The sequence below is a fragment of the Zea mays genome, chromosome 2 (genome assembly GCF_902167145.1).
Source record: "Zea mays cultivar B73 chromosome 2, Zm-B73-REFERENCE-NAM-5.0, whole genome shotgun sequence".
Lineage (NCBI taxonomy): Eukaryota > Viridiplantae > Streptophyta > Magnoliopsida > Poales > Poaceae > Zea > Zea mays.
The window spans coordinates 223,731,998-223,759,250 of NC_050097.1; positions in this window are offsets into that span (position 1 = coordinate 223,731,998).

The following is a 27,253-nucleotide window of genomic DNA, read 5'->3' on the forward strand; positions in this document are numbered from 1 at the left end:
CGTCACCGTGGAGAAGGGCCACGGATCGCGCGGGGGGATTATAGTCACTCGGTCCGCCATCACCAAGATGGAGAAGATGGCGGCGCGGGGGGCAGGGATGGCGGTTTCTCTCTCCTCCGGCTAAAGTTTCCCGGGTAGCGAAAACCTGAAGGAAAAAGAAGGGAGCAGAGTGAAGAACCGTCACCGGGCCCCCTCTCGAGTATATGAAGGCCAGGGCAAAACCGTTTCCAGCACGCCGCCTGGACCGGACACAGGATTCGAAAAACGCGAAGCGGCACAGCCGTTCCTCGAAACGGCTCGCACACGCGTAACGGCCGCCCCGCCGACCACTCGCCCTGTCGCATTAACTCCACGGCAGGACACGCGGCGCCTCTGGCGGGAGGAGCGCGCGACGCTTCACCTTCGCCGTAATAACCGCTTCAGAAAAGGTACGCCACGTCGTCCGATTTCGTATCCTTTTCCGTTTTCCTCTTTCTCTATCTCTTGCAACAGGGACCGGGAAAGGGGGATACCCCGAAAGGGATCCTTCTCCGCGAAGGAACCGGGCTCCGAGCCCCCCATTACTGATCAGGGGTTCGAAGGCTGGCCCCCCGAGGGTTCAACAGTCGCCTCAGATCGCGTGGGCCCGACACCCACTACTGGTCAGGGGTTCGAAGGCCAGCCCCCCGAAGGGCTTCATGGCCGCCTCAGGCTACTCGGGCTCCGCGCCCATTACTGATCAGGGGTTCGAAGGCTGGCCCCCGAAGGGTTCACAGTCGCCTCAGACACCGAGCGAGGGATGACCAGGGGTATGTTCGATACATAACCGAGGCTCGGGCTGCGCTCCCGAGGTACCCTAGGACATTTCCGAGACCAGTGGGAACGATCTTGTAACGGAATCCCATCGGAGGGAGGCATCGAGCCCTCGGACCCCGTCGCCAGGGGACCGGGTCCGGCAAATCACCCGCAGGTACTTTTGGGCGTGCCTCTGGGCCCCTAGCCGACCCCCAACGAACGGGGCACGGACGTCCACTCGGATTACCCGCTTGCAGCTCACCGGAGACACCATGTTCGGTGCCCATCGAGGGTAACATGGCGCACTCCCCCCCTCCTCCTTGCGGAAAGGCGACGAAGGGGCGTATGTAAAAAGCCGAGTCTGTCCCTGATCGTCCTCTCGCCCTGTGCAGAGGCTCGGGGGCTGCTCTCGCAAAAACCGGCTCCGGCCAAATCGTTGACAGCGTCAACATACCAGCCCGAGAGCTTGGGCCCCGGCCGTGCACCCGGGCTACGGCCAGTTCGCATGAGGGAACGACCAGACCAGCCAAAGTATTAAGACCTCGGAGGAGTGTAACCACTCCTCCGAGGCCTCGGGGGCTACACCCGGCGGGTGCGCTCGCGCGCACCCACCGGAACGAAATGCAACCGAGAAAGGCTGGTCCCCTTGCAAAAAAGTGCGACAAAAGCCTCCAAGCGAGTGCTAACACTCCCTTCGAGGCTCGGGGGCTACTGTCGGGGACCATAATTAGGGGTACCCTCAAGACGCCTAATTCTCAGCTGGTAACCCCCATCAGCATAAAGCTGCAAAGGCCTGATGGGCATGATTAAGTCAGGGATCAGTCCACACGAGTGACTCGATCACGCTTCACCCGAGCCTAGCCTCGGCCGAAGGCAGCCGACCTCGAGAGACTTCCGTCTCGCCCGAGGCCCCCTTTTTATGGCGGACACATCACCGGCTCGCCCAAGGCCTTGGCTTCGCTCAGAAGCAACCTTGACTAAATCACCACACCGACTGATCAAATTGCAGGGGCATTTAACGCACAGGAGGCCTGACACCTCTATCCTGACACGCGCCTCCGGCAGAGCCGAGGTGACCGCCGTCACTCCACCGCTCCACTGGCCAGTCTGACAGAAGGACAGCGCCGCCTGCGCCACTCCGACTGCAGCGCCACTCGACAGAGTAAGTCTGACAGGCAGTCAGGCCTCGACAAAGGCGCCACGGCGAACTCCGCTCCGCCCGACCCCAGGGCTCGGACTCGGGCTAAGACCCGGAAGACGGCGAACTCCGCTCCGCCCGACCCAGGGCTCGGACTCGGGCTAAGACCCGGAAGACGGCGAACTCCGCTCCGCCCGACCCCAGGGCTCGGACTCGGGCTAAGACCCGGAAGACGGCGAACTCCGCTCCGCCCGACCCCAGGGCTCGGACTCGGGCTAAGACCCGGAAGACGGCGAACTCCGCTCCGCCCGACCCCAGGGCTCGGACTCGGGCTAAGACCCGGAAGACGACGAAACTCCGCCTCGCCCGACCCCAGGGCTCGGACTCCGCCCTGGCCTCGGCCGAACGACTTCCGCCTCGACCGACCCCTTGGCTCGGGCTCGGCCACGGCAACAGAAGGCAGACTCAACCTCGGCTTCGGAGGAAACCCCACGTCGCCCTGCCTAGGGCACAGACCGCCACGTCAACAGGAGGCGCCATCATCATCCCACCCCGAATCGACTCGGGTCACGGAGAACAAGACCGGCGTCTCATCCGGCCAGGTCCGCCAGAGGGGCAATGATGGCGCTCCACAAGCTCTATGACGACGGCGGCCCCTAGCTCTCTTACGGAAGCAGGACAACGTCAGCAGGGACTCGACCGCTCCAACAGCTGTCCCTCCATCAGGCTCCGCCGCACCTCCAACAGCCACGACATCACGCCAGCAGGGTGCCCAGATCTCTCCGGCTGCCACATTGGCATGTACCTAGGGCGCTAGCTCTCCCTCCGCTAGACACGTAGCACTCTGCTACATCCCCATTGTACACCTGGATCCTCTCCTTACGACTATAAAAGGAAGGACCAGGGCCTTCTCAGAGAAGGTTGGCCGCGCGGGACCGAGGACGGGACAGGCGCTCTCTTGGGGCCGCTCGCTTCCCTCACCTGCGTGGACGCTTGTAACCCCCCTACTACAAGCGCACCTGACCTGGGCGCGGGACGAACACGAAGGCCGCGGGACTTCCACCTCTCTCACGCTCGGCTCCGGCCGCCTCGCCTCTCCCCCCTTCGCGCTCGCCCACGCGCTCGACCCATCTGGGCTGGGGCACGCAGCACACTCACTCGTCGGCTTAGGGACCCCCCTGTCTCGAAACGCCGACAGTTACGCAAGGCATTAAGACCTCGAAGGAGTGAAACCACTCCTCCGAGGCCTCGGGGGCTACACCCGGCGGGTGCGCTCGCGCGCACCCACCGGAATAAAATGCAACCGAGGAAGGCTGGTCCCCTTGCAAAAAAGTGCGACGAAAGCCTCCAAGCGAGTGCTAACACTCCCTTCGAGGCTCGGGGGCTACTGTCGGGGACCATAATTAGGGGTACCCTCAAGACGCCTAATTCTCAGCTGGTAACCCCCATCAGCATAAAGCTGCAGAGGCCTGATGGGTGCGATTAAGTCAGGGATCAGTCCATACGAGTGACTCGATCACGCTTCACCCGAGCCTAGCCTCGGAATCGGGCAGCCGACCTCGAGGGACTTCCGTCTCGCCCGAGGCCCCCCTTTTAACGGCGGACACATCTCCGGCTCGCCCGAGGCCTTGGCTTCGCTAAGAAGCAACCCTGACTAAATCGCCGCACCGACTGACCGAGTTGCAGGGGCATTTAACGCAAAGGTGGCCTGACACCTCTATCCTGACGCGCGCCCCCCGGCAGAGCCGAAGTGACCGCCGTCACTCCGCTGCTCCACTGACCGGTCTGACAGAAGGACAGCGCCGCCTGCGCCACTCCGACTGCAGTGCCACTCGATAGAGTGAGTCTGACAGGCAGTCAGGCCTCGCCAGGGGCGCCAAAGAGAATTCCGCTCCGCCCGACCCCAGGGCTCGGACTCGGGCTAAGACCCGGAAGACGGCGAACTCCGCTCCACCCGACCCCAGGGCTCGGACTCGGGCTAAGACCCGGAAGACGGCGAACTCCGCTCCGCCCGACCCCAGGGCTCGGACTCGGGCTAAGACCCGGAAGACGGCGAACTCCGCTTCGCCCGACCCCAGGGCTCGGACTCGGGCTAAGACCCGGAAGACGGCGAACTCTGCTCCGCCCGACCCCAGGGCTCGGACTCGGGCTAAGACCCGGAAGACGGCGAACTCCGCTCCGCCCGACCCCAGGGCTCGGACTCGGGCTAAGACCCGGAAGACGGCGAACTCCGCTCCGCCCGACCCCAGGGCTCGGACTCGGGCTCGGCCCCGGAAGACGACGAACTCCGCCTCGCCCGACCCCAGGGCTCGGACTCCGCCCTGGCCTCTGCCGAACGACTTCCGCCTCGCCCGACCCAGGGGCTCGGACTCGGCCTCGGCAACGGAAGACAGATTCGACCCCAGCTTTGGAGGAGCCCCCACGTCGCCCGGCCTCGGGCGCGGGCCCGCCACGTCAACAGGGAGCGCCATCACCACTCTACCCCGAGCCGACTCGGGCCGCAGAGAACAAGACCGGTGTCCCATCTGACCAGCTCCGCCAGATAGGCAATGATGGCGCCTCCCAAGCTCCATGACGGCGGCGGCTCTCCGCTCTCTTACGGAAGCAGATGGACGTCAGCAAGGGCTCGACCGCTCCGATAGCTGTCCTTCCGCCAAGCTCCGTTGCTCCTCCGACAGCCACGACATCACGCCAGCAGGGTGCCAAGATCTCTCCGGCTGCCACATTGGCATGTACTTAGGGCGCTAGCTCTCCCTCCGCTAGACACGTAGCACTCTGCCACACCCCTCATTGTACACCTGGATCCTCTCCTTACGACTATAAAAGGAAGGACCAGGGCCTTCTTAGAGAAGGTTGGCCGCGCGGGACCAAGGACGGGACAGGCGCTCTCTTGGGGCCGCTCGCTTCCCTCACCCGCGTGGACGCTTGTAACCCCCCTACTGCAAGCGCACCCGACCTGGGCGCGGGACGAACACGAAGGCCGCGGGACTTCCACCTCTCTCACGCCCGTCTCCGGCCACCTCGCCTCTCCCCCCTTCGCGCTCGCCCACGCGCTCGACCCATCTGGGCTGGGGCACGCAACACACTCACTCGTCGGCTTAGGGACCCCCGGTCTCGAAACGCCGACACAATTATTTTAGCATTTTCATTTCTAAGGTTGGCAATAATATCATGGCAAGTGCTTAGCTCACTAGATAGATTTTCACATTTCTCTACTTCTAGAGCGTAAGCATTTTTAACCTTAACATGCTTCTTGTTTTCATTTAATTTTTCCTTTTGTTGCATGTTTAGGTTGGAAAAAAGGGTGCGCAAATTATCCTCCTCATCACTAGAATTATCTTCATCACTAGAGGATGCATATTTAGTGGAGGATCTTGATTTTACCTTCTTCCTTTTGCCGTCCTTTGCCATGAGGCACTTGTGGCCGTCGTTGGGGAAGAGGAGTCTTTTGGTGATGGCGATGTTGGCGGCGTCCTCGTTGGAGGAGTCGGAGGAGCTCTCGTCGGAGTTCCACTCGCGGCACATATGGGCATCGCCGCCCTTCTTCTTGTAGTATCTCTTCTTTTCTCTCCTCTTTCCCTTCTTGTCGTCGCCCCTGTCACTGTCACTTGATATTGGATATTTTGCAATAAAGTGACCGGGCTTACCACACTTGTAGCACACTTTCTTGGAGCGGGACTTGTAGTCCTTCCCTCTCCTTTGCTTGAGGATTTGGCGGAAGCTCTTGATGATGAGTGTCATTTCCTCGTTGTCGAGCTTGGAGGCGTCGATGGGAAGTCTACTTGATGTAGACTCTTCCTTCTTCTCCTCCGTCGCCTTGAATGCGATCGGTTGTGCTTCGGGCGTGGAGGGGCCATCTTGCTCGATGATTTTCTTTGAGCCTTTGATCATCAATTCAAAGCTCACAAATTTTCCTATTACTTCCTCGGGAGACATTAGTGTGTATCTAGGATCACCACGTATTAATTGTACTTGCGTAGGGTTAAGAAAAATGAGTGATCTAAGAATAACCTTGATCATTTCATGGTCATCCCATTTTTTGCTCCCGAGGTTGCGCACTTGGTTCACCAAGGTCTTGAGCCGGTTGTACATCTCTTGTGGCTCCTCCCCTTGGCGAAGCCAGAAGTGACCGAGCTCCCCCTCGATCGTCTCCCGCTTGGTGATCTTGGTCACCTCGTCTCCTTCGTGCGCGGTCTTGAGTACGTCCCAAATCTCCTTGGCACTCTTCAATCCTTGCACCTTGTTATACTCCTCTCGACTTAGAGAGGTGAGGAGTATAGTGGTGGCTTGGGAGTTGAAGTGCACGATTTGGGCCACCTCGTCCTCATCATAATCTTCATCCCCTACGGATGGTACATGTACACCAAACTCAACAACATCCCATATGCTTTGTGGAGTGAGGTTAGGTGATATCTCATCATATCACTCCACCTAGAATAATCTTCACCGTCAAATGTCGGTGGTTTGCCTAATGGGACGGAAAGTAATGGAGTATGCTTAGGAATGCGAGGATAGCGTAGGGGGATCTTACTATACTTCTTGCGCTCTTGGCGCTTAGAAGTGACAGACGCGAAGTCGGATCCGAATGTAGAGGGCGATGAAGAGTCGGTCTCGTAGTAGACCACTTTCTTCATTTTCTTCTTCTTCTCGCCACTCTTGTGCGATCGAATGCGTGAAGGGGATCCATCCTTCTTGTTGTTGGTGGACTCCCTTGATGGAGCCTTCCCGTGGCTTGTAGCGGACTTCTCACCGCCGATCACCATCTTCTTGGCGTGATCTCCCGACATTACTTCGAGCGGTTAAGCTCTAATGAAGCATCGTGCTCCGATACCAATTGAAAGTCGCCTAGAGGGGGGTGAATAGGGCGAAACTGAAATTTATAAATTTAAGCACAACTACAAGTCGGGTTAGTGTTAGAAATATGAACGAGTCCGAGAGAGAGGATGAAAAACAAATCGCAAGCAAATAAAGAGTGAGACACAAGGATTTGTTTTACCGAGGTTCGGTTCTTGCAAACCTACTTCCCGTTGAGGTGGTCACAAAGACCGGGTCTCTTTCAACCCTTTCCCTCTCTCAAACGGTCACTTAGACCGAGTGAGCTTCTCTTCTCAATCAAACGGGACACAAAGTCCCCGCAAGGACCACCACACAATTGGTGTCTCTTGCCTCGGTTACAATTGAGTTGATCACAAGAAAGAATGAGAAAAAGAAGCAATCCAAGTGCAAGAGCTCAAATGGACACAAGTCACTCTCTCACTAGTCACTAATTGATTGGGAATGATCTATGGACTTGGGAGAGGATTTGATCACTTTTGTGTGTCTTGTATTGAATGCTATAGCTCTTGTAAGGTGTGGGAAGTCAGAAAACTTGGATGCAATGAATAGTGGGTGTTTGGGGGTATTTATAGCCCCAACCACCAAACTAGCCGTTTGGTGAAGGTTGCTGTCGTATGGCGCACCGGACAGTCTGGTGCGCCACCGGACACTGTCCGGTGTGCCTGCCACGTCACCAAACCGTTGGATTCCGACCGTTGGAGCTTTTGTCTTCTGGGCCACCGGACAGTCCGGTGGTGCACCGGACAGGCACTGTTCAGTGTCCGGTGCGCCATCTGGCTCTGCTCTGACTCTGGCGCGCACTGTAGCGCATTTAATGCCTTCTGTAGACGACCGTTGGCGCGAATTAGCCGTTGCTCCGCTGGCACACCGGACAGTCCGGTGCGCCACCGGACACTGTCCGGTGATCCACCGGACAGTCCGGTGAATTATAGCGGAGCGGCCTCCAGAATTCCCGAAGGTGAGCAGTTCGGAGTTGGAGTCCCTGGTGCACCGGACACTGTCCGGTGGTGCACCGGACAGTCTGGTGCGCCAAACCAGGGCACACTTTGGCTGACTTTAGCTCTCAATATTTGAATCCTTTCTCGGTCTTTTTATTGGTTTGTTGTGAACCTTTGGCACCTGTAGAACTCATAATCTAGAGCAAACTAGTTAGTCCAATTATTTGTGTTGGGCATTTCCACCACCAAAATCAATTTGGGAAAAGGTGTAAGCCTATTTCCCTTTCAGACGGCGAGGCATCCGCAGCTGAACGGGACCTCGGGTATCAGTCACCCAAGGGGGACCTGGAGGATGTCTTCACCGGAGGCTCCTACTCCGGTGGAGACAACTAGACGGACCTCTAGAGGGACCCTGTGCTCCCCGGTCCGCGACGCTGAAGCCTACCTTCCCCCAGAAGCCCTTCTGGATTCCCCACGGGTCTAGACTACCGACAGGTTCATGCAGGAGTGGCCACAGCCAAAGACGAGGGCTCTCTCGTCAAACGCAGATGGGGGCCCCGGGTTGGGACCTAGTCTTACGGTAAGTACCAAACCAAGAAGGGCTCCACGACTCTCCCCCAGCTGGGAAGGGCCCTTCAAGGTAACGGGAATGCACCGACCCGAGGGCAACCATCTAGCTACGACTGAAGGAGTGCCTCACCCCGGTGCCCGAACATCTCTGTAAGTCCTATCCATAGAACAAGTCTGAGGGGTCGATTTTGTTTCCCTTTTGTAACTAGGTAACGCATACGTGTACGCCAGCCTGGTGGGGTCCGACCCCATAAACTTGGCATGTTGGTCTGCACCCATGCATGATGAGTTATAAAGAAAAACTACCCCCTCAATTATGCCCCTATGATAGTTCCATCTTGCTGCTCCATGGTCTTGCCTTGCAGTTTTTCAGATAATACCTTTTATCTAACCCACCCGCACGGTTCCCATCTGTCCTGACATGATGACATCCGAATTGAGCAGCCAGGCTTGCAGTTTAGGGCCTCCTTTACAAAAGTTGGGAGGTCCAACAGCCTGGGAGCCGTCTCTAGAGAATAGGACCCCGTTCCATGGGGTGGTTCGGAGCCTATGTGGCCGCTTAGCCTAGTTTCGTACCCGAAAGCCTGCACACTCCACCACCCCATGACGGGTACCTAGTATTTGGAGCTATAAGTCCTGTGGGTCCGACAAACTCAGGACCGGAACTAGAGAATGGACATTTGTCTCCTGGGGTGGTCCGGAGCCCGTGTAGCCGCTCAGCCTGGTCCTGTATCGTGGGCCTGCACGCTCCACCACTCTGCAACAAATGTCCTAGTATATAGAGCCGCGACCCGAGGGGGTCCGGACACGCAACTTGGCCACCCAGACTAAACCCTGCGAGTCCCGAGCATGTGTCAAAGGATGGCTAATATCAGACAGGGGACCCTATGGGTGTACTACTAACGCTCCCTAGCTGAAGCTGTGTACAGATCCAGATCCCGGCGAGGTTGCCTCCTGAGAGTTGTTGACAACCTTTTCAGATACGCTGGTATCCAGCCTCAACACATCAAGCCTGCATCCCAGGCGGGGGGCCAGGTATCAGAGAGGAGTCAACAACATAACATCGCAACACGCAGCAAGAACAGGCGGTACACAGATAAGTGCTAATGCTGCTTGTTAAATAGTACTCAAAAATACCTTATGAAAAGCAAAAGTATTACATCTGCTTTCAAGCGGAGTCCTAGTTCCATCTCTACTCTGTAGGTATAAAACTACCCGACGCTAGCAGGGTCGCGCTGGAAGGCTGCGGCCACTGCCCTTGTGGAATCCCCCAAGACGGCGTAACAACGGTGATGGTCGCCTCAATGCGCGTTGAAAGTCGCGTAGAGGGGGGGTGAATAGGGCGAAACTGAAATTTACAAAGTTAAGCACAACTACAAGTCGGGTTAGCGTTAGAAATATAAACGAGTCCGAGAGAGAGGGCGCAAAACAAATCGTGAGCGAATAAAGAGCGAGACACGATGATTTGTTTTACCGAGGTTCGGTTCTTGCAAACCTACTCCCCGTTGAGGTGGTCACAAAGACCGGGTCTCTTTCAACCCTTTCCCTCTCTCAAACGGTCCCTCGGCTTGAGTGAGCTTCTCTTCTCAATCAAATGGGAACCAAACTTCCTGCAAGGACCACCACACAATTGGTGTCTCTTGCCTTGATTACAATTGAGATGATCACAAGAAAGAATGAGAAAAAGAAGCAATCCAAGCGCAAGAGCTCAAATGAACACAACAAATCACTCTCTCTAATCACTAAAGCTTTGTGTGGAGTTGGGAGAGGATTTGATCTCTTTGGTGTATCTTGTTTTGAATGCTAGCTCTTGTAAGGTGTAGAAGAGTGGAAAACTTGGATGCCATTGAATGTGGGGTGGTTGGGGTATTTATAGCCCCAACCACCAAAAATGGTCGTTGGAAGTGTGCTGTCGCATGGCGCACCGGACACTGTCCGGTGCGCCAGCCACGTCAGCTGACCGTTGGGGTTCGACCGTTGGAGCTCTGACTTGTGGGGCCTCTGGGCTATCCGGTGGCGCACCGGACAAGTCATGTAGACTGTCCGGTGTGCCACCCGCGCGTGCTCTGTCCTCTGCGCGCAGGCGCGCATTTAATGCGTTGCAGTCGACCGTTGCGCGCGAAATAGCCGTTGCTCCGCTCGCCCACCGGACAGTCCGGTGTGCACCGGACACTGTCCGGTGACTCATCGGACAGTCCGATGAATTATAGCGGAACGCCCTTGGAAATTCCCGAAGGTGAAGAGTTCAGCCTCGAGTGCCCTGGTGCACCGGACACTGTCCGGTGCGCCAGACCAGGGTGCCTTCCGGGTTGTCTTTTGCTCTTTTGTTTGAACCCTTTTCTTGGTATTTTTATTGGCTTATTGTGAACCTTTGGCACCTGTAGAACTCATAGACTAGAGCAAACCAGTTAGTCCAATTATTTGTGTTGGGCAATTCAACCACCAAAATCAATTAGGAAATAGGTGTAAGCCTAATTCCCTTTCAATCTCCCCCTTTTTGGTGATTGATGCCAACACAAACCAAAGCAAATATAGAAGTGCATAATTGAACTAGTTTGCATAAAGTAAGTGCAAAGGTTACTTAGAATTGAGCTAATATAAATACTCATAAGATACGCATGGATTGTTTCTTTATTTTTAGCATTTTGGACCACGCTTGCACCACATGTTTTGTTTTTGCAAATTCTTTTGTAAATTCTTTTCAAAGCTCTTTTGCAAATAGTCAAAGGTAAAATGAATAAGAGTTTGAGAAGCATTTTCAAGATTTGAAATTTTCTCCCCCTGTTTCAAATGCTTTTCCTTTTGACTAGAACAAAAACTCCCCCTCAACAAATTCCTCCTCTTAGTGTTCAAGAGGGTTTTAAGATATCAATTTTTGAAGGTGCTACTTTCTCCCCTTTTGAACACAATAAGATACCAATTTGAAATTGAACACAATAAGATACCAATTTGAAAAACTCTTTTTAAAATAAGGGTGGTGGTGCGGTCCTTTTGCTTTGGGCTAATACTTTCTCCCCCTTTGGCATGAATCGCCAAAAACGGATACTTTGAGTGAAATATAAGCCCTTATAATTACTTTCTCCCCTTTGGCAAACAAAATATGAGTGAAGATTATACCAAAGACGGAGAGTTGCTCGGAGCGACGGCGAAGGATGAGTTATGGAGTGGAGTGGAAGCCTTTTGTCTTCGCCGAAGACTCCAATTCCCTTTCAGAACACCTATGACTTGGTTTGAAATCCACTTGAAAACGCATTAGTCATAGCATATACAAAAGAGATATGATCAAAGGTATATATATGAGCTATGTGTGCAAAACATCAAAAGAAATTCCTAGAATCAAGAATATTTAGATCATGCCTAAGTTTGTTAAAAGTTTGTTCATCCAGTGGCTTGGTAAAGATATCGGCTAATTGTTCTTTAGTGTTAATATATGCAATCTCGATATCTCCCTTTTGTTGGTGATCCCTTAGAAAATGATACCGAATGGCTATGTGTTTAGTGTGGCTATGTTCAACGGGATTATCCGCCATGCGGATTGCACTCTCATTATCACATAGAAGATGAACTTTGGTTAATTTGTAACCATAGTCCCTAAGGGTTTGCCTCATCCAAAGTAGTTGCGCGCAACAATGACCTGCGGCAATGTACTCGGCTTCGGCGGTAGAAAGAGCTATGGAATTTTGCTTCTTTGAAGCCCAAAACACCAAGGATCTTCCCAAAAACTGGCAAGTCCCCGATGTGCTCTTTCTATTAATCTTACACCCCGCCCAATCGGCATCTGAATAACCAATTAAATCAAATGTGGATCCCCGAGGGTACCAAAGCCCAAACTTAGGAGTATGAACCAAATATCTCAAGATTCATTTTACGGCCGTAAGGTGAGCTTCCTTAGGGTCGGCTTGGAATCTTGCACACATGCATACGGAAAGCATTATGTCCGGTCGAGATGCACATAAATAGAGTAAAGAGCCAATCATCGACCGGTATACCTTTTGATCGACGGATTTACCTCCCGTGTTAAGGTCGAGATGCCCATTGGTTCCCATGGGTGTCTTGATGGGCTTGGCATCCTTCATTCCAAATTTGTTTAGAATGTCTTAAATATACTTCGTTTGGCTAATGAAGGTGCCCCCTTGGAGTTGCTTCACTTGAAATCCTTGAAAGGGAAATGTGCCCTTGGGCCATTTCTAAGTATTTTGGTGATTTAGTGTCCAACACAAGTGCCCTAGTGTAAAAAGGTGGACAAAGTACAAATCAAGGATAAAGGTATGTTTCTCAGACTTAGTACATTGTTTTATGGACTAATATATTGTGTCTAAGTGCTGGAAACAGAAAAAATCGAGTTGGAGAAGAGATGGCTCGAGCAGCCAAAGTCTGCTCAGTCTGGGTGCACCGGACTGTCCGGTGGTGCACCAGACAGTGTCCGGTGTGCCAGGCTGGCTCTGGCGAAAAGGCTGCTCTCGGGACTTCGACGGTGGTGTACGACTATAAATCACCGGACTGTCCGGTGTGCCGTTCACATGCGAACTCGTCGCTCTCGGGAAACCATCAACGACGTACGACTATAATTCACCGGACTGTCCGGTGAGCCAACGGTCGGCAGGGCCAACGGTCGGCCGCGCGATCTGCGCGGGACACGTGGCCGAGCCAACGGCTAGAAGGGGGCACCGGTCTGTCCGGTGTGCACCGGACATGTCCGGTGCGCCAATGGCTCTCAGGCTGCCAACGTTCGACTGCGCCATTTATGGAAGGAAATCGGGCACCGGACAGTGTCCGGTGTGCACCGGACTGTCCGGTGCGTCAGTCGACAGAAGGCAAGATCAGCCTTCCTAGATTGCTCTCAACGGCTCCTAGCTGCCTTAGGGCTATAAAAGGGACCCCTAGGCGCATGGAGGAGCACACCAAGCATTCCTACAACATTCCTAAGCACCAAGACATCAATTCCGCACCTTTGATTCTTTGCGATAGCAATTAGAGCTCTAGTTGAGTAGTGAACTCATTGAGTTGTGTTGTGAGCTCTCATTGCGACTTGTGTGCATGGTGTTGCTGTGATTTCTTGTCTTGAGTGTGTTACTAATCCCTCCCTTGCTCCGTGTTTCTTTGTGAATTTCAAGTGTAAGGGCGAGAGGCTCCAAGTTGTGGAGATTCCTCGCAAACGGGATTGAGAAAAAGCAAGCAAAACACTGTGGTATTCAAGTGGGTCTTTGGACCGCTTGAGAGGGGTTGATTGCAACCCTCGTCCGTTGGGACGCCACAACGTGGAGTAGGCAAGCGTTGGTCTTGGCCGAACCATGGGATAACCACCGTGCCATCTCTGTGATTGATCTTGTTGGTTATTGTGTTTTGTTGAAGATTCCTCTCTAGCCACTTGGTAGTTATTGTGCTAACACTTAACCAAGTTTTTTGTGGCCTAAGTTTTAAGTGTTACAGGATCACCTATTCACCCACCCTCTAGGTGCTCTCAATTGGTATCGGAGCCGTTCTCTTCACAAAGGGACTAACCGCCCGAAGAGATGGATCCTAAGGGGAAGGGAATCGTGATTAACGACAAAGAGAAGGAATCCTTCATCAACGAGCCGAAGGATGACAAGCCCACAGACTCCGGCTCGGGCCATAGACGGAAAGACGGGAAGAAGAAGAAGACAAGGCGCATCAAGGAAATTGTCTACTACGACGACAGCGATGAGTCTACTTCTTCCCAAAAGGACGACGACCACAACGACTACGAGAGAAGGAAACCGGTCAATTCGAACTTTTCTTTTGATTACTCTCGTATTCCTCAAAGTACAAATGCTCATTTATTATCCATTCCTCTCGGCAAGCCTCCACACTTTGATGTGGAGGACTACGGATTTTGGAGCCACAAAATGCGTAGTCACCTTTTCTCTCTCCATCCTAGTATATGGGAGATTGTAGAGAGTGGAATGCACTTCGATAGTACGGATAGTCCCATGTTCATTAATGAGCAAATTCATAAGAATGCACAAGCTACTACTGTTCTTCTAGCTTCATTGTGCAGGGATGAATACCACAAAGTGAGCGGCTTGGATAACACCAAGCAAATATGGGACACCCTCAAGATTTCTCATGAGGGGAACGACGTCACCTTGCTCACCAAGATGGAATTGGTGGAGGGCGAGCTTGGTCGATTCGCGATGATCCCAAACATACAACCGGCTCAAGACCCTTATCAACAAAATAAGGAGCTACGGAAGCACGCGATGGACGGACCACGACGTCGTCCGACTGATGCTAAGGTCCTTTACCGTTCTTGATCCTCATTTGGTGAATAATATTCGTGAGAATCCCAGGTACACCAAAATGTCGCCCGAAGAAGTCCTTGGGAAATTTGTAAGCGGGCGAATGATGATCAAGGAGGCGAGGTACGTGGACGACGCATTGAATGGTCCAATCAACGAGCCTCAACCCCTTGCTCTCAAGGCAACAAGAAGCAAGGAGGCGCTACCTAGCAAGGTGGCACAAATTGAGGCAGCCGGACTTAATGATGAAGAGATGGCCCTCATCATCAAGAGATTCAAGACGGCGCTAAAGGGTCGCAAGGGGCAGCCAAGCAAGACCAAGACAAAGGGGAAGCGCTCATGCTTCAAATGTGGTAAGCTTGGTCATTTTATTGCTAACTGTCCCGACAATGATAGTGACCAGGATCAAGGGAACAAGAGGGAGAAGAAGAAGAACTATAAGAAGGCAAAGGGCGAGGCACATCTTGGCAAGGAGTGGGATTCGGATTGCTCCTCGTCCGACTCCGACAATGAAGGACTCGCCGCCACCGCCTTCAACAAGTCGTCCCTCTTCCCCAACGAGCGTCACACATGCCTTATGGCAAGGGAGAAGAAGGTATGTACTCGAGACTCTACCTATGCTTCTTCAAGTGAGGACGAATCTAGTGATGAGGATGAAATAGATTATTCATGTTTATTTAAGGGCCTAGATAGAACCAAGGTAGATAAAATCAATGAATTTATTGATGCATTAAATGATAAGAATAGGCTTTTAGAAAAACAAGAAGATTTGTTGTATGAAGAACATGACAAATTTATAGAAGCACAAAAATCTCATGCTTTAGAAGTTAAAAGAAATGAAATGCTTTCTTGTGAGTTATCTTCTTGCCATGAGACGATTACTAGTTTAAGGAGCATTAATGACGATTTGAATGCTAAATTAGAAATAGCTAGTAAATCAACAACTTGTGTAGAAAATGCCGTTATTTGCAATAGATGTAAAGATTTTGATATTGATGCTTGTAGTGAACACATAGCTTCTATTGCAAAGTTAAATGATGAAATGGCTAGTCTTAATGCCCAACTTAAGGCTAGCAAAAGTGATTTTGATAAACTAAAATTTGCTAGGGATGCCTACACGATTGGTAGACACCCCTCAATTAAGGATGGGCTTGGCTTCAAGAGGGAAGCCAAGAACTTAACAAGCCATAAGGCTCCCATCTCCGCCAAGGAGAAAGGGAAGGCCCCTATGGCAAATAGTACTAAAAGGAACCATGCTTTTATGTACAATGATAAAAGACAGTCTCATAGGAGTTGCAATGCTTTTGATTCACATGCCTATGACTCTTATGCTATGTTTGCTCCTAGTTCTTCCTATATGCATGGTAGAGATATGCCTAGGAAAAATGTTCATCATATGCCTAGGAAGAGTATTGTTCATGTTCCTAGAAAAGTTATGAATGGTCCCTCTACAATTTATCATGCTTTAAATACTTCCTTTGCTATTGGTAGAAAGGATAGGAAGATAGTTGCTAGGAAATTAGGGGCAAAATGCAAGGGTGATAAAACTTGCATTTGGGTCCCTAAGGAAATTGTGACTAACCTTGTAGGACCCAACAAGAGTTGGGTACCTAAGACCCAAGCCTAAATTTGCCTTGCAGGTTTATGCATCCGGGGGTTCAAGCTGGATTATAGACAGCGGATGCACAAACCATATGACGGGGGAGAAGAAGATGTTCACCTCCTACGTCAAGAATAAGGATTCCCAAGATTCAATCATATTCGGTGATGGGAAACAAGGCAAGGTGAAAGGTTTAGGCAAGATTGCATTATCTAATGAGCACTCTATCTCTAATGTGTTTTTAGTTGAGTCTCTTGGATATAATTTACTATCTGTCAGTCAATTATGTAATATGGGATATAATTGTCTATTTACAAATGTAGATGTGTCTGTCTTTAGAAGATGTGATGGTTCACTAGCTTTTAAGGGTGTACTAGACGACAAACTTTATTTAGTTGATTTTGCAAAAGAAGAGGTCGGTCTAGATGCATGCTTAATGGCTAAGACTTGCATGGGCTGGTTGTGGCATCGCCGCTTAGCACATGTGGGGATGAAGAACCTCCACAAGCTTCTAAAGGGAGAACACGTGATAGGTCTAACCAATGTACATTTCGAAAAAGATAGACCTTGTGCAGCTTGTCAAGCAGGTAAACAAGTGGGAGGAGCACATCACAGCAAGAATGTGATGACCACTTCAAGACCTCTGGAGCTGCTGCATATGGACCTCTTCGGACCCGTCGCCTATCTGAGCATAGGAGGAAGTAAGTATGGTCTAGTTATTGTTGATGACTTTTCCTGCTTCACTTGGGTGTTCTTTTTGCAGGATAAGTCTGAAACCCAAGGGACCCTCAAGCGCTTCCTCAGGAGAGCTCAAAATGAGTTTGAGCTCAAGGTGAAGAAGATAAGAAGCGACAACGGGTCCGAATTCAAGAATCTTCAAGTGGAGGAGTTCCTTGAGGAGGAGGGGATCAAGCACGAGTTCTCCGCTCCCTACACACCTCAGCAAAATGGTGTGGTAGAGAGGAAGAACAGGACGCTCATAGATATGGCGAGGACTATGCTTGGAGAGTTCAAGACCCCCGAGCGCTTTTGGTCGGAAGCCGTGAACACGGCTTGCCACGCCATCAACAGGGTCTACCTTCACCGCCTCCTCAAGAAGACTTCTTACGAGCTGCTGACTGGTAACAAACCCAATGTGTCTTATTTTCGTGTATTTGGGAGCAAGTGTTATATTCTTGTGAAGAGAGGTAGAACTTCTAAATTTGCTCCCAAAGCTGTAGAAGGGTTTTTATTAGGTTATGATTCAAATACAAAGGCGTATAGGGTCTTCAACAAATCATCGGGTTTGGTTGAAGTCTCTAGCGACGTTGTATTTGATGAGACTAATGGCTCTCCAAGAGAGCAAGTTGTTGATCTTGATGATGTAGATGAAGAAGACGTTCCAACGGCCGCGATACGCACCATGGCGATTGGAGATGTACAGCCTCAGGAACATTTGGGGCAAGATCAACCGTCTTCCTCAACTATGGTGCATCCCCCATCCCAAGATGACGAACAGGTACCTCAAGTGGAGGCGCATGATCAAGGGGGAGCACAGGATGTTCAAGTTGAAGAGGAAGAAGCATCTCAGGCACCTCCAACCCAAGTTCGAGCGACGATTCAAAGGGATCATCTCGTCGACCAGATATTGGGTGATATTAGCAAGGGAGTAACTACTCGCTCGAGATTAGTTAATTTTTGTGAGCATTACTCCTTTGTCTCTTCTATTGAGCCTTTCAGGGTAGAAGAGGCCTTGCTAGATCCGGACTGGGTGTTGGCCATGCAGGAGGAACTCAACAATTTCAAGCGCAATGAAGTTTGGACACTGGTGCCTCGTCCCAAGCAAAATGTTGTGGGAACCAAGTGGGTGTTCCGCAACAAACAGGACGAGCACGGGGTAGTGACGAGGAACAAGGCTCGACTTGTGGCAAAAGGTTATGCCCAAGTCGCAGGTTTGGACTTTGAGGAGACTTTTGCTCCTGTGGCTAGGCTAGAATCAATTCGTATCTTGCTAGCATATGCCGCTCACCATTCTTTCAGGTTGTACCAAATGGATGTGAAGAGCGCTTTCCTCAACGGGCCGATCAAGGAGGAGGTGTACGTAGAGCAACCCCCTGGCTTCGAGGATGAACGGTACCCCGACCACGTGTGTAAGCTCTCTAAGGTGCTCTATGGACTTAAGCAAGCCCCAAGAGCATGGTATGAATGCCTTAGAGACTTTTTAATTGCTAATGCTTTCAAGGTTGGGAAAGCCGATCCAACTCTTTTTACTAAGACTTGCGATGGTGATCTTTTTGTGTGCCAAATTTATGTCGATGACATAATATTTGGTTCTACTAATCAAAAGTCTTGTGAAGAGTTTAGCAGGGTTATGACACAGAAATTCGAGATGTCGATGATGGGCGAGTTGAACTACTTCCTTGGGTTCCAAGTGAAGCAACTCAAGGATGGCACTTTCATCTCCCAAACGAAGTACACACAAGATTTGCTAAAGAGGTTTGGGATGAAGGACGCCAAGCCCGCGAAGACGCCAATGGGAACTGACGGACACACTGACCTCAACAAAGGAGGTAAGTCCGTTGATCAAAAAGCATATCGGTCTATGATAGGGTCCTTACTTTATTTGTGTGCTAGTAGACCGGATATTATGCTTAGCGTATGCATGTGTGCTAGATTTCAATCCGATCCAAAGGAGTGTCACTTAGTGGCTGTGAAGCGAATTTTGAGATATTTAGTCGCTACGCCTTGCTTCGGGATCTGGTATCCAAAGGGGTCTAACTTTGACTTGATTGGATATTCAGACTCTGACTATGCTGGATGTAAGGTCGATAGGAAGAGTACATCGGGGACGTGCCAATTCTTAGGAAGGTCCCTGGTGTCGTGGAACTCTAAGAAACAAACTTCCGTTGCCCTATCCACCGCTGAGGCCGAGTACGTTGCCGTAGGACAGTGTTGTGCGCAACTGCTTTGGATGAGGCAAACCCTCCGGGACTTTGGCTACAATCTGAGCAAAGTCCCACTCCTATGTGATAATGAGAGTGCTATCCGAATAGCGGAAAATCCTGTTGAGCACAGCCGCACAAAGCACGTTGACATCCGACATCACTTTTTGAGAGACCACCAGCAAAAGGGAGATATCGAAGTGTTTCATGTTAGCACCGAGAACCAGCTAGCCGATATCTTTACCAAGCCTCTAGATGAGAAGACCTTTTGCAGGCTGCGTAGTGAGCTCAATATCTTAGATTCGCGGAACTTGGATTGAAATGTAGCATACATGTGTTTATGCCTTTGATCATGTTCATTCTGCATTTTGTTGCTTATTGTGGTGCTCAGGTTGTACAAACACTCCCTGGACCTCACAAGTCCTTTTTGCAAGTGATGCACATATTTAGGGGGAGCTGTGCTACAACTTGACCCTTTGAGACTAACCATGTTCTTGAGTTTGGTTGTTTTTGTCTCAAAGGAGGATTGAAAGGGAAAAGGTGGACTTGGACCATGCAAGACTTCCACTGCACTCCGATGAAAAGAGTAACTTTTCCAAGTTCATCTTTATACTCTTATTGCCTTTGTACTCTTATTTGAAGATTTTGGTGAGGCAATGGGGTTAAAGGGCCAAGATTTATCCCGTTTTGGTGCTTGATGCCAAAGGGGGAGAAAATAAAGGCCAAAGCGATAAATGGATCAGCTACCACTTGAGAGTTTTTGAAAATAGTAGAATAGAGCTTTTGGTTTGTCAAAACTCTTTTATTGTCTCTCTTGTCAAAAGTTGGTTTCTAGTGGGGAGAAGTGTTTATTATGGGAAAAAGGGGAGTTTTTGAAATCTTGAATCAATTTCTCTTGGAATGACTCTCTTTATGTCTTAACACGTGTGTTTGACTTAGAGATAGAAATTTGAGTTTGATTTGCTAAAACAAACCAAGTGGTGGCAAAGAGTGATCCATATATGTCAAATTTGAATCAAAACAATTTGAGTTCTTATTTGAATTGATTTTGTATTTGTTCTACTTGCTTTATGTTGTGTTGGCATAAATCACCAAAAAGGGGAGATTGAAAGGGAAATGTGCCCTTGGGCCATTTCTAAGTATTTTGGTGATTTAGTGTCCAACACAAGTGCCCTAGTGTAAAAAGGTGGACAAAGTACAAATCAAGGATAAAGGTATGTTTCTCAGACTTAGTACATTGTTTTATGGACTAATGTATTGTGTCTAAGTGCTGGAAACAGAAAAAATCGAGTTGGAGAAGAGATGGCTCGAGCAGCCAAAGTTTGCTCAGTCTGGGTGCACCGGACTGTCCGGTGGTGCACCGGACAGTGTCCGGTGTGCCAGGCTGGCTCTGGCGAAAAGGCTGCTCTCGGGACTTCGACGGCGGTGTACGACTATAAATCACCGGACTGTCTGGTGGTTCACCGGACTGTCCGGTGTGCCGTTCACAGGCGAACTCGTCGCTCTCGGGAAACCATCAACGACGTACGGCTATAATTCACCGGACTGTCCGGTGTGCACCGGACTGTCCGGTGAGCCAACGGTCGGCAGGGCCAACGGTCGGCCGCGCGATCTGCGCGGGACACGTGGCCGAGCCAACGGCTAGAAGGGGGCACCAGTCTGTCCGGTGTGCACCGGACATGTCCGGTGCGCCAACGGCTCTCAGGCTGCCAACGGTCGACTGCGCCATTTATGGAAGGAAATCGGGCACCGGACAGTGTCCGGTGTGCACCGGACTGTCCGGTGCGCAAGTCGACAGAAGGCAAGATCAGCCTTCTTAGATTGCTCTCAACGGCTCCTAGCTGCCTTGGGGCTATAAAAGGGACCCCTAGGCGCATGGAGGAGCACACCAAGCATTCCTACAACATTCCTAAGCACCAAGACATCAACTCTGCACCTTTGATTCTTTGCGATAGCAATTAGAGCTCTAGTTGAGTAGTGAACTCATTGAGTTGTGTTGTGAGCTCTCATTGCGACTTGTGTGCGTGGTGTTGCTGTGATTTCTTGTCTTGAGTGTGTTACTAATCCCTCCCTTGCTCTGTGTTTCTTTGTGAATTTCAAGTGTAAGGGCGAGAGGCTCCAAGTTGTGGAGATTCCTCGCAAACGGGATTGAGAAAAAGCAAGCAAAACATCATGGTATTCAAGTGGGTCTTTGGACCGCTTGAGAGGGGTTGATTGCAACCCTCGTCCGTTGGGACGCCACAACGTGGAGTAGGCAAGCGTTGGTCTTGGCCGAACCACGGGATACCCACCGTGCCATCTCTGTGATTGATCTTGTTGGTTATTGTGTTTTGTTGAAGATTCCTCTCTAGCCACTTGGCAGTTATTGTGCTAACACTTAACCAAGTTTTTTGTGGCCTAAGTTTTAAGTGTTACAGGATCACCTATTCACCCCCCCCCCTCTAGGTGCTCTCAATCCTAAGAAGTACTTTAACTCCCCCATCATAGACATCTTGAATTTTTGTGTCATGATCCTACTAAATTCCTCACAAGTAGATTCGTTAGTAGACCCAAATATGATATTATCAACATAAATTTGGCATACAAACAAATCATTGTCAAGAGTTTTAGTAAACAAAGTAGGATCGGCCTTTCTGACTTTGAAGCCATTAGTGATAAGAAAATCTCTTAGGCATTCATACCATGCTCTTGGGGCTTGCTTGAGCCCATAAAGCGCCTTAGAGAGTTTATAAATGGTTAGGGTACTCACTATCTTCAAAGCCGGGAGGTTGCTCAACATAGACCTCTTCCTTGATTGGTCCATTGAGGAAGGCACTTTTCACGTCCATTTGGTAAAGCTTAAAGCCATGGTAAGTAGCATAGGCAAGTAATATACGAATTGACTCAAGCCTAGCTACGGGTGCATAGGTTTCATCGAAATCCAAACCTTCGACTTGTGAATATCCTTTGGCCACAAGTCGAGCTTTGTTCCTTGTAACCACACCATGCTCGTCTTGCTTGTTGCGGAAAACCCACTTGGTTCCTACAACATTTTGATTAGGACGTGGAACCAAATGCCATACCTCGTTCCTAGTGAAGTTGTTGAGCTCCTCTTGCATCGCCACCACCCAATCCGAATCTTGAAGTGCTTCCTCTACCCTGTGTGGCTCAATAGAGGAAACAAAAGAGTAATGTTCACAAAAATGAGCAACACGAGATCGAGTGGTTACCCCCTTATGAATGTCGCCGAGGATGGTGTCGACGGGGTGATCTCGTTGGATTGCTTGGTGGACTCTTGGGTGTGGCGGTCTTGGTTCTTCATCCTCCTTGTCTTGATCATTTGCATCTCCCCCTTGATCATTGTCGTCATCTTGAGGTGGCTCATCTCCTTGATCTTCTCCTTCATCAACTTGAGCCTTATTCTCATTTTGAGTTGGTGGAGATGCTTGCGTGGAAGAGGATGGTTGATCTTGTGCATGTGGTGGCTCTTCGGATTCCTTAGGACACACATCCCCAATGGACATGTTCCTTAGCGCGACGCACGGAGCCTCTTCATCACCTATCTCATCAAGATCAACTTGCTCTACTTGAGAGTCGTTAGTCTCATCAAACACAACGTCACAAGAAACTTCAACTAGTCCTGAGGACTTGTTAAAGACTCTATATGCCCTTGTGTTTGAGTCATATCCTAGTAAAAAGCCTTCTACTGTCTTAGGAGCAAATTTAGATTTTCTACCTCTTTTAACAAGAATAAAACATTTGCTACCAAAGACTCTAAAATATGAAATATTGGGCTTTTTATCGGTTAGGAGTTCGTACGATGTCTTCTTGAGGATTCGGTGTAGATACAACCGGTTGATGGCGTAGCAAACGGTGTTGACCGCCTCGGCCCAAAACCGATCCAAAGTCTTGTACTCATCAAGCATGGTTCTTGCCATGTCCAATAGAGTTCTATTCTTCCTCTCCACTACACCATTTTGTTGTGGGGTGTAGGAAGAAGAGAACTCATGCTTGATGCCCTCCTCCTCAAGGAAGCCTTCAATTTGAGAGTTCTTGAACTCCGTCCCGTTGTCGCTTCTAATTTTCTTAATCCTTAAGCCGAACTTGTTTTGAGCTCGTCTCAAGAATCCTTTTAAGGTCTCTTGGGTATGAGATTTTTCCTGCAAAAAGAATACCCAAGTGAAGCGAGAATAATCATCCACAATAACTAGACAGTACTTACTCCCGCCGATGCTTATGTAAGCGATCGGGCCGAATAGATCCATGTGTAGGAGCTCAAGTGGCCTGTCAGTCGTCATGATGTTCTTGTGTGGATGATGAGCACCAACTTGCTTCCCTGCCTGACATGCGCTACAAACCCTGTCTTTCTCAAAATGAACATTTGTTAGTCCCAAAATGTGTTCTCCCTTTAGAAGTTTGTGAAGATTCTTCATTCCAACATGTGCTAGTCGGCGATGCCAGAGTCAGCCCATGTTAGTCTTAGCAATTAAGCAAGTGTCGAGTTCAGCTCTATCAAAATATACTAAGTATAGCTGACCCTCTAATACTCCTTTAAATGCTATTGAATCATCACTCCTTCTAAAGACAGTAACACCTACATCTGTGAAAAGACAGTTGTAGCCCATTTTGCATAATTGAGATACGGAAAGCAAATTGTAATCTAAAGAATCTACAAGAAAAACATTGGAAATTGAATGGTCAGGAGATATAGCAATTTTACCCAATCCTTTGACCTAACCTTGATTTCCATCCCCGAATGTGATAGCTCGTTGGGGATCTTGGTTTTTCTCGTAGGAGGAGAACATCTTCTTCTCCCTTGTCATGTGGTTTGTGCACCCGCTATCGATGATCCAACTTGAGCCCCCAGATGCATAAACCTACAAAACAAGTTTAGTTCTTGATTTTAGGTACCCAGATGGTTTAGGGTCCTTTGGCATTAGATACAAGAACTTTGGGTACCCAAACACAAGTCTTTGATCCCTTGTGTTTGCCCCCAACATATTTGGCAACTACCTTGCCGGATTTGTTAGTTAAACCATAAGATGCATCAAAAGTTTTAAATGAAATGTTATGATCATTTGATGCATTAGGAGTTTTCTTCTTAGGCAATTTAGCATGGGTTGATTGCCTAGAGCTAGATGTCTCACCCTTATACATAAAAGCATGATTTGGGCCACAGTGAGACTTCCTAGAGTGAATTCTCCTAATTTTGCTCTCGGGATAACCGGCAGGGTACAAAATGTAACCCTCGTTATCCTGAGGCATGGGAGCCTTGCCCTTTACAAAATTAGACAATCTTTTAGGAGGGGCATTAAGTTTGACATTGTCCCCTTTTGGAAGCCAATGCCATCCTTGATGCCAGGGCGTCTCCCACTATAGAGCATGCTTCTAGCAAATTTAAACTTTTCATTCTCTAAGTCATGCTCATTAATCTTAGCTTTAAGTTGAGCTATGTGATCATTTTGTTTTTAAATTAAAGCTAGATGGTCATGGATAGCATCAACATTAATGTCTCTACATCTAGTGCAAATGGTGACATGCTCAGTGGTAGATGTAGAGGGTTTGCAAGAATTAAGTTCAACAATCTTAGCACGCAAAATGTCATTGTTATTTCTAAGATCGGAAATGGAAGCATTGCAAACATCTAATTCTTTAGCCTTATCAAGCAATTTTTATTTTCAATCCTAAGGCTAGCAAGAGAGATGTTCAATTCTTCAATCTTAGCAAGTAAGTTAACATTATCATCTCTAAGATTGGGAATTGAAACATCACAAGTTTTAGAATTAACCTTAGCAATTAATTTAGCATTTTCTTTTCTAAGGTTGGCAATAGTGTCATGGCAAGTGCTTAGCTCACTAGATAGTTTTTCACATTTTTCTACTTCTAGAGCGTAAGCATTTTTAACCTTAACATGCTTCTTGTTTTCTTTAATACGGAAGTCCTCTTGGGTGTCCAAGAGATCATCCTTCTCATGGATAGCACTAATCAATTCATTTAATTTTTCTTTTTGTTGCATGTTTAGGTTGGCAAAAAGAATGTGCAAGTTATCCTCCTCATCACTAGCATTATTCTCATCACTAGAGGTTTCATATTTAGTGGAGGATTTTGATTTTACCTTCTTCCTTTTGTCGTCCTTTGCCATGAGGCACTTGTGGCCGACGTTGGGGAAGAGGAGTCCCTTGGTGACGGCGATGTTTGCGGCGTCCTCGTCGGAGGAGGAGTCGCTAGAGCTCTCGTCGGAGTCCCATTCACGGCACACGTGGGCATCGCCGCCTCTCTTCTTGTGGTACCTCTTCTTTTCTCTCCTTTTTCCCTTCTTGTCGTCGCCCATGTCACTGTCACTAGAGAGTGGACATTTTGCAATAAAATGACCGGGCTTACCACATTTGTAGCAAACTTTCTTGGAGCAGGATTTGTAGTTCTTCCCCCTCCTTTGCTTGAGGATTTGGCGGAAGCTCTTGATGATGAGTGCCATCTCCTCATTGTCGAGCTTTGAGGCGTCGATTGGTTGTCTACTTGATGTAGACTCCTCCTTCTTCTCCTCTGTTGCCTTGAATGCGACCGGTTGTGCTTCGGTCGTGGAGGGGCCATCTAGCTCGTTAATTTTCTTTGAGCCTTTGATCATCAATTCAAAGCTCACAAAGTTTCCTATCACTTCCTCGGGAGTCATTAGTGTATATCTAGGATTACCACGAATTAATTGAACTTGAGTAGGGTTAAGGAAAACAAGTGATCTAAGAATAACCTTAACCACTTCATGGTCATCCCATTTTTTGCTCCCGAGGTTGCGCACTTGGTTCACCAAGGTTTTGAGCCGGTTGTACATGTCTTGTGGCTCCTCCCCTTGGCGAACACGGAAACGACCGAGCTCCCCCTCGATTGTCTCCCGCTTGGTGATCTTGGTCACCTCGTCTCCTTCATGCGCGGTCTTTAGCACGTCCCAAATTTCCATTGCGCTCTTCAACCCTTGAACCTTATTATACTCCTCTCGACTTAGAGAGGCGAGGAGTATAGTGGTGGCTTGGGAGTTGAAGTGCACAATTTGGGCTACTTCGTCCTCATCATAGTCTTCATCCCCTACGGATGGTACCTGTACACCAAACTCAACAACATCTCATATACTTTTGTGGAGTGAGGTTAGGTGATATCGCATCATATCACTCCACCTAGCATAATCTTCACCATCAAAAGTTGGTGGTTTGCCCAATGGGACGGAAAGTAATGGCGTATGTTTAGGAATGCAAGGGTATCGTAGGGGGATCTTACTAAACTTCTTGTGCTCATGGCGCTTAGAAGTTACGGACGGTGTGTCGGAGCCGGAGGTGGATGGCGACGAGGAGTCGGTCTCGTAGTAGACCACCTTCCTCATCTTCTTCTTCTTGTCACCGCTACGACGTGACTTGTGTGAAGAGGATTCCTTCTCCTTCCCCTTCCCTTTGTTGTAGGACTCTCCCGATGGAGCCTTCCCGTGGCTTGTAATGGGCTTCTCGCCGCTCCCCATCTCTTTCTTGGCGTGATCTCCCGACATCACTTCGAGCGGTTAGGCTCTAATGAAGCACCGGGCTCTGATACCAATTGAAAGTCGCCTAGAGGGGGGGTGAATAGGGCGAAACTGAAATTTACAAAGTTAAGCACAACTACAAGTCGGGTTAGCGTTAGAAATATAAACGAGTCCGAGAGAGAGGGCACAAAACAAATCATGAGAGAATAAAGAGCGAAACATGATGATTTGTTTTACCGAGGTTCGGTTCTTGCAAACCTACTCCCCGTTGAGGTGGTCACAAAGACCGGGTCTCTTTCAACCCTTTCCCTCTCTCAAACGGTCCCTCAGACCGAGTGAGCTTCTCTTCTCAATCAAATGGGAACCAAACTTCCCGCAAGGACCACCACACAATTGGTGTCTCTTGCCTTGATTACAATTGAGATGATCACAAGAAAGAATGAGAAAAAGAAGCAATCCAAGCGCAAGAGCTCAAATGAACACAACAAATCACTCTCTCTAATCACTAAAGCTTTGTGTGGAGTTGGGAGAGGATTTGATCTCTTTGGTGTGTCTTGTATTGAATGCTAGCTCTTGTAAGGTGTAGAAGAGTGGAAAACTTGGATGCCATTGAATGTGGGGTGGTTGGGGTATTTATAGCCCCAACCACCAAAAATGGTCGTTGGAAGTGTGCTGTCGCATGGCGCACCGGATAGTCCGGTGCGCCACCGGACACTGTCCGGTACGCCAGCCACGT